The 8,428-nt window shown below is 39.1% G+C and overlaps 1 protein-coding gene across 6 annotated transcripts in view; it reads left to right on the top strand.

Annotated features, from left to right (window-relative positions):
• The first annotated feature begins 2,688 nt into the window (after positions 1–2,688).
• LOC137973383 (tetratricopeptide repeat protein 28-like) overlaps positions 2,689–8,428 on the top strand; it is an 18,032-nt gene continuing 12,292 nt past the window's right edge. The window contains exons 1-5 of one of the 6 annotated variants that reach the window (XM_068820180.1): positions 2,689–2,729; positions 3,364–3,432; positions 3,587–3,727; positions 3,805–3,851; positions 7,989–8,039. The gene's annotated coding sequence lies outside the window, so the exon portion shown is untranslated. Of the gene's footprint in view, positions 2,730–3,269; positions 3,433–3,586; positions 3,732–3,804; positions 3,852–7,988; positions 8,040–8,428 lie in introns of those variants that run through there. The other 5 variants (XM_068820184.1, XM_068820183.1, XM_068820181.1 and 2 more) reach the window with 5 other exon arrangements.

The following is an 8,428-nucleotide window of genomic DNA, read 5'->3' as shown; positions in this document are numbered from 1 at the left end:
AAAAGCTTTTCAGTTATTTTTCTTGTTGGCCGCTCAGGTTCTCAGGCTCTGTGTGCGTGGGCGTAAATGATTTGTGTTATAGCGTAACGGAAAGTTAAGACGCCTTTTCCTAAAAGTTAATGTCTTACCGACAGACTTGTGTCGGATATTATGCCGTTACCTTACATCATTTATAATTGCAAGACATTGTTTTGATTACTGGGACACGAAGGGTTCCCTTTTTCTGTTTTTAGTTCAAAGTGATTGTAAGCCGTTTCTAGGAAACTGAGATTGCAAGTTTGTGATTGGCCGGAAAATTGAAAGAATTGCAAAACACGAAGAACAATTCAATCGTGGAGAATATACAAGTAAATAATTTAAGCGCCAACAAACAGAGTGATATCTCTGCTTCTTTTCTAAAGGACTGTAACATCATCGGTTCGGGGCAATGGTACCATAGACTGTTAGCCGCCCCTTAAGGTTCTCTCTGATTTAATTATTCCTCCAGTCTTAATCTCGTTCAAAATCATTACCCAAAGTCCTCTCTTAAAAAGCAAGATCATCGTGGGTTACTTTGAGATATGAATAAGTTAACGTGCATTGCGTTTTTAAAACGGAAAACGTCTGCCCAACATGGTGGTTTGTAGTGAGACTTAAATAAACACATCAAGTCATAATTTCAGGGTCATTTGTCTTTGTCGAAGAAACTTATCGCTAATCTCACGTCAATAAGGATCATGACTAAAACACCACACGAGTACATACGAGTAACATACGAGTAACATACGAGTAACATACGGAACATACGGATACATACGAATACATACGACTGACATACGACTGACATACGAGTAACATACGAGTAACATACGGATACATACGATCAACATACGGATACATACGAATACATACGAGTAATACGAATGTTTTTCTCAAAAAGGAAGCTCTAATTATAAGCCTTGCAAGCATTTTTCACGTCAGCAAACACGTACCCGGCTCAGTTTGAGGAAGGGGGGGGGGGGGGGGGGGTGTTGATAGACCCTCCAAGGCTTTCGTTAAATTTAGTCACAGTAAAATAGATTCACATGGAGTGCAAAACCCTTGAGGCGGTGAAAGACGAGATACAAAAACCCTCAACTTGTGGGGCAACATTGTTTCGTTGCAAGTTCTGGTCGATGTTTCGCGTTTTTCACTTTGCGTGATCAACTTGACCCGCAAGAAAAACATTTGTTGCGGGTTGAAGAAATGCAGGGCGCTGAGTGGTTGATTTGCTAGTACAAGAGCACATGTGTTGCGCGACAAGTTGTGAGCTTGATGAAAAACGAGCAACAAAGCCAAAATTTGTTGCTCAGAGTAGATCTGCGCTCTACTTTTCGCAATAACTTTCTTCAACCCGCAACAAATGTTTTTGTTGCGCGACAAGTTGATCATGCAAGGTGAAAAACGGGAGAAATCGACCCAAACTTGCAACGAAATAATGTTTCGCGCCAAGTTTAGGGATTTTGTATCTCGTATTTCGCCGCCTTTAGCTTGCGCAACAAGATGACAGTATATTTTGGATGTTGCTCTCGTACATGATTGACTGTCAGGCCAGTTTACATTTAAGGCACGTAAGGAAGTCAGAGCAGGTCTGTCATAATCATTTACCCCATTTAAGCTTTCTGGCTTGATTTTGCACTGATTTTTTGCACTGATTTATCATAGGCAACTGAAATCAAGATGGCGGATCTGATGACGTCACACGACATAAGCGACATCCAAAATATATTCTCATCTTGTAGCGCAAGCTAAGGGTTTTGCACTCCATGTGAATTTATTTTACTGTGACTAAATTTAACGAAAGCCTTGGGGGGTTGATCAACACCCCCTCCCTCCCCCCTCAAACTGAGCCGGTTTGCTGACGTGAAAAATGCCTGCAAGGCCTATAATTAGAGCTTCCTTTATGAGAAACACATTCGTATTACTCGTATGTATTCGTATGTATCCGTATGTTAGTCGTATGTATCCGTATGTTACTCGTATGTTACTCGTATGTTAGTCGTATGTTAGTCGTATGTATTCGTATGTATCCGTATGTTCCGTATGTTACTCGTATGTTACTCGTATGTTACCCGTATGTACTCGTGTGGTGTTTTAGTCATGATCGTCAATAAGCATTCCTTTGGACCGACAATTGTAATTAAGTTGCTCATCACTACTCGGGGGGCGATTTAAGCATTCATTTCATGCGTATTTTTAAAGTGTTCACAAAACTGCCCGAATCTCAAAGCACCGAATGCAATTTGGTAAACTTTGAAAATACGAGTGAAATTAATCCTACATGCTTATCACATTATTTATTGAGGGAAGCTAGTTCATTGCCGCGACAAATGACAATCAACTCAATTAACCAATAGGTTCAATAAGCACTGTAACCTTAAATTAAAATTACAGATTTCGTTCGATCAAAGTTCACTTTAAGAAATTGTTGCTGTCAAAAAAACTAGCGCTTAAAATGTATTTAATATGTACAAAAAGCAGTTTTATCAGAGTCAGAATCTGGAAGAGAGATTCTCTTGTAAAATCGGTTGCTCTTGCAGAAAAACTGTTAACCGATCAGGATCAAGTAAAAAGTGCCCTCGTGATTAAGAAAAAATGCCCTCTGTCTCAGCCAATCAGCATTCAGTCATTGTTCTCCGTATTTGATAAACTTAGTAATATGAACAAGTAATTTATGGGAGGCAAACGAGTTCTGACTACTTCTTATTTGGGTAAGTTTTGATTATGTTACAGAGACTAATACATACCGTGCATTTTACCTTTCGACACACCCATCCGAAAAATTGGCTTTTGCCCTGAGCGGGACTCGAACCCACGTCGCCCTGATTACTAGTCGGGCATGCTAAGCCACTACACCATCAAGGCTACCACGCTGGCAACACAGCAGATTAATGAGATGACTTAGCAGCGTAGGGGATCCCTAGGGCCCAACTTTTCTTCACTTGAGTGTATATCCTTGCCTCTATAACCCCAGACAGGGCTTAGAACACATGAAAGTGAGAAATTTCGAGGCAACTGAAAGGTATAGACTATGTTACAGAGACTAACACATACCGTGCATTTTACCTTTCGACACATTAAAATCGGAGCGAGAAAGTATGTCGATACTGTTTTTGCGTTTATGTTGTAAAACTCATGGTCATTCAGTTGTGACTGACGCACGCACGCAAACAATCTACCGATATTGTTTATCTTTTTAAGTAGTTTATTTTTAGCTGGTTTCCTTGTTGCGTCTCAACCCGTTGCAAGGAGGACATTGCAAGGCAATGAGGCACTTCTAGTTTATTATTCGTTTGTTGTTTGATCGAAATATTTATACAGTGCTTAATTTCGTTCTTTGCTCAGTTGTACAACGAGAATCACATAATGTCTCCTTAACGTCTTCACTGTCCAGTACTCATTGTTTAATAACAAGTAAGTAATTTATGCGTAATAATACACTGTATAGGCAAGAAAGTATGTCGGTATTGTTTTTCCGATTATTTTGTAAAGCGGTCACAGTCAAATAGTTTCACGCAAACAATCTTGACTACCAATATTGCTTATCCCTTGAGTAATTTATTTGTAGCCGGATTCCTTGTTGCTACTGAGCCTGTTCCAAGGGCATTGCAAGGTATTTCTGGGTTCCTTCTGGGTATGTGCAGTTATTGTTTGCTGTTTGATCGAACTACACTGCCTTCTATTCTTTGCTCAATTGTACATCGAAAAAGTAAGTAAGTTCCAGTTTTCTTATCCGGTTAGACTTCAAATGGAAGGTGTGACATGAAACCCTTAACTTTTTTGCAGCCGGATTCCTTATTCCTTCTCAAAAGTTTAACAAGAAACATTGCAAGGTAATCAGTCATATTATATTTCGCTAGCTCGATACAGTTAATCATTGGTTTGTTGTGTGATGGAACTATTTTGCCCTCCATTTAATTTCCTTGCACATCAAGGAAGTAAGAAAATGAATAGATGTTCATTGATTTTTTTTCGTGACCAAAGTGAGAGTACTAGTTTCAGAGTTTTTCATCCGTCTAGATTCAAACTGGAGAGAGTTACGACGCAAAAGACGATTTAAGGATGCCGTGAACAATTTAGCCATAAGACTTCTTTTATGCCTCATCGCCTTAAAGCCACATGCAACACCATAGTTAGTAACTATGGCAACACTAAGAGCTGCATCATGGCAGCCCAGTTTATTTTCTGTAGTTTTACCAATTACCTACCCATACCCACTGTGCAAACATAACGTTACCCCAAAAATTAATTACTGGGTTGCCAAACCCAGTCGGAAAATGGGTAGATTTCCGTTTTATTTTTTTTAGTATTTTTTTCCGTGTCGGTAAAAGTCTTGCCTATCACTCCCCTGCTAAGTGGTGTCTTTGTGCATAGAGTCTTCTGTGCGTATTTTGTTAGGTTTGAGGGGGCTGGGGTAATGCGTAGCTTGCTCTGCACGATTAACCTGTAATGGCGTCGAAAGTCATTGTAACGCGAATGGCTTTTTAGTACATCTTTAAAGAAAATATACCTACATGGAGCTCAAGAATGGAACGTCAAGACAGGCGGTGAAACATAAAGATCTGGAATCTTAAAAAAGCGACGAGTAATGGACTTCGACAGCGTGAATCTTTCGCCCGTCGAGCCGAAATCAAAATATGCTGTACTTCTAATATTTCGCCAAGCCTAAGGTGGTGTTAAGTACAACACTGAAACCAAATGGAAATTTCTCTGGTAACTTACGGGTTCAACAAAGACAGAGAAGGAATCGAACACCACAAGTAGATCTGTGATCTCTGTTGTGTGTCTCACAGTGTTTACTCAGGTTTACTGAAGTCGCATCTATTTAAAGTTTTCCTGTTTGTCTGGCAAGTAACATTCATTTTGTACTCAACTCTGCAAAGGTTAAAAAAAATTGTAAATCTGACAGGGAAAAATTACTTGAATGAAAGCTTGTTGTCTCTTTTGTGCTTTATTATTTACGGTCAAGGTTCTTTCGAAAAGGGTTGAATGTGAACTGTCAGAAATTTATTTAATAGCATGTGCTTTGTGATTGTGCGTTTCGCTTGCACGCACGCAACTGAAATAGGAATGGTTTCTTGCCTCTTATAGCAAATATGTTGCTTGTTTCAATAAATGTTTCGGTGGAAAATATTTCTGTGAAATTTCCAGCTTTTGTAAATTTATCATGTTGTGTAATTTTCGAGCTTAGCAAATTTGCATACATGTGTGGAAATGTGATACGGGGAGAATTTTTGTGGTAACGCATAAGTCACGAAAATAAACAGGTCTGTTGGAAGCGTGCTTGAGTTTCAACAAAATGACCCCCAAAATCGGCAAAAGATTGTGACGCTGATGAATAATAAAGTAGCTGCTATTACCAAAACGATGGAATTACCTGGTGATAAATAACCTTGTCTTGGAGAGTAAATTTTTGATTTTCCAGAAACAATGGTCAACCTCTGAGAGTTGGGCGATTGTGATCTTTGTGTTGAATTCGCACATTTCTTGTCAAAATTTATAACAATCGAAAGAAAAAGAAAACGAACAAAAACAAAAACCCGGTAGCTTGGCATCATTTGACACAGTTGCTTCACTGTTTCGCGAGTAAACATGCCGCGGTAAAATAACGCGGTAACTTGATCAGAGCACCCGCTGAATTCGATGTGCGATTTACTCGGTGCAGACAAACTTGTACAATTACAACAAAACAACTAAAATCTCCCAAACTGTTTTTCGCTGATGGTAACTTTTTATATTCGTGTTGTTTTCATGTCGTAGATTTTGTTACCGATGGCAAAATATTTTTTTCTCGATCGACCGTCCTGAAACTTCCTTCTGCTCTTCTTAAAAATTGTGTATCCATATTTATTTACTTTTACATCAATATTTGTTTTGCATAAAGCAAGCTAACAAAATCTGTATCTTGCTTGGTTCGCAGTTGATAGCATTAAAATAGAGTGGTATATTTCTTACTAACCCCGCCGAACTCCTAGGAATTAACTTCAGCTTTCAACTTCAGCTTTCAATTTTTGTTTACAAAGCTGTCAGATGCTGTCAGTGTACGCTTACACTTGTGGTGGAAAGAAGTTGCATGATCAACATGTCAGCCCAGAAGACAATCTTTTTCACTTCCCATTTATTTTCTTCAATCTTTCTGGGCTCAGTACTTTGCTAGTAACCACATGTCTTCTCAGGCTATTTACCCAAGACTTCTACCATGGCACACCCTGCAAGCAGAGCCTTTCATTTGCTTGCTCGATTTTGGCGTTCCTCAGTGAAGAAAAAGACAAAAGGAGGCTCTGCTCGCAGGGTGACCATGGCACTACAATGATAGACAATACCAAAACAATATCGTGCACTGTTAGAGCTACATATTACGCAAGGACAACTTGAATCTCCTGGAAGACAACACACAGCTTAGGGGGTGTTTACATGATACCGGTACGAGTTTCATTCTGGTACCAGTTGTCAATTTCATACCGCGTTTACATGGACGACACAAATATTGACACAGGGATGACGCATGAACCAAAACAATAATGGCGTCCAATATTTAGAAATACAACGCATGCGTCAATAGTCCCAGTCCACCACGACTTGACGACTCGTACCGGAATGGGAGTCAATGTAGCGTTTGCATGATACCGGTATAACTTTTCATACCGTTATGAGAATTTCGATCCGGTACAACTACCGGGATGAACTCGTACCAGTATGAGTTGTACTGGTATGAGATTTTTCACCGGTATCATGTAAACAAATACAGAGCGATAAGTAAGAACCGGGATGAACTCGTACCAGAATGAAACTCGTACCGGTATCATGTAAACACCCCCTTACTTGACGTTATGGAATAAATCGCTGTGTTACCTCACTACCACACGTAAGCAATGCGTGTCAATTTTTTTTAAAGAGGACAGGAATTTCTTCTTTCAGACAAATGATTAATTAATAGGCCGGTAGCCAGGTTTTTAACTGGAAAAAAATTGCGTGGAACGCTGCACGTACCACAGGCAACCCAGTGTAACCTCACGTGACGTGACGAAAAGATGATGTCGACCATACATAATTTGAGTTACACGCAACAAAGAAAAAACCGTTAACTACAACAGTTTGCACAAGCCCAAATTCAAATCCATTTTAATATTCTTCAGTTTTGCCCATCTCTATACTACCTCCTTTTGCATTTGCTGTTTTATTGAAACCATCCTTTATTTTTTTTCAAGTAGGTATATTTACCGGGTCCGCTTGATTTAGTTGCCAGTTTACAGTGGCTGAATTTGGCTAAATTTCGTGACACAGCACCTTTAAAGCTAACCAAGATTAGAGCCTCATATATTTCCATTCCTATAACAACTTGACCCTCAATGAAACAATTGACTATTTCGATAACAGTCATTTGCTCTCGATTCATGTTAAACAGCCCTCATTACTCATTTTCGTCTGGTTGAAAACATGGGTCATCATAGTCCAATGAAACTAATTAACTTTTTTGGACTTTCATTTATAGCGACGTGGCTTACAATATCTCACTTTACAATATAGGCAAGAAAGCATGTCGGTATTGTTTTTTACAATTATTTTGTAAAGCGGACACAGTGATATAGTTGCATGCAAACAATCTACCGATATTGCTTACCCCTTGAGTAATTTATTGGTAGCCGGATTCCGTGTTGCTACTGAACCTGTTGCAAGGTCATTGCAAGATACTTAAAACCTTTTTCGCTCTTTGATCGGACAAGGTTTTAAAACCTTTTCCGCTCTTTGATCGGACTACACTGCGGCATGCCTTCTATTCTTTGCTCAGTTGTACATCGAAAAAGTAAATAAGTAAATCACATATATATGTTTTGTTTTTCCAAAGTAAAGCAAGTTTCAGTTTTCTTATCGGGTTAGATTTCAAATGGAAGGTGTGACATGAAGCAAAAGACAAATACGAATGAAAATAATTGACCAGCACTGATAGCTTATCCCTCAATTATTTGCAGCCGGACGGATTCCTTATTCCTTCTCAACAGGTTAACAAGGAACATTGAAAGGTAATTAGTCATATTAGCTAGCTCGATAAAAAGGACCTATTTGTTTGTTGTGTGATCGAACTATGCTGCCCTCCATTTTTTTCTCAGTTGCGCATCGAGAAGTAAGTAAATGTATCTTGATTATATTTTTCTGAACATCGCGAGTACTAGTGTCATAGCTTTTTTTTTTTTTTTAGATTCAAACACGAGGGACTTACGACGCAAATTTAACCATAAGACTCCTTTAATGTTTCCTCGCTTTGAAGCCCCACTAAAGGGGCTGCATCATGGCAGTGCAGTTCACTTTTTCCTGTTGTTTTACTAGTGACTCGCCTCTACTGACCCGCTATGCAATTTAACGTTTACTCAGAAATTACTTTTAAACACAACGCAAAGCTTCGTGATAAAAG

This window comes from Montipora foliosa, chromosome 10, assembly GCF_036669935.1.
Source record: "Montipora foliosa isolate CH-2021 chromosome 10, ASM3666993v2, whole genome shotgun sequence".
Taxonomy (NCBI): Eukaryota; Metazoa; Cnidaria; class Anthozoa; order Scleractinia; family Acroporidae; genus Montipora; species Montipora foliosa.
This window is presented reverse-complemented; position numbering and strand designations above follow the sequence as displayed.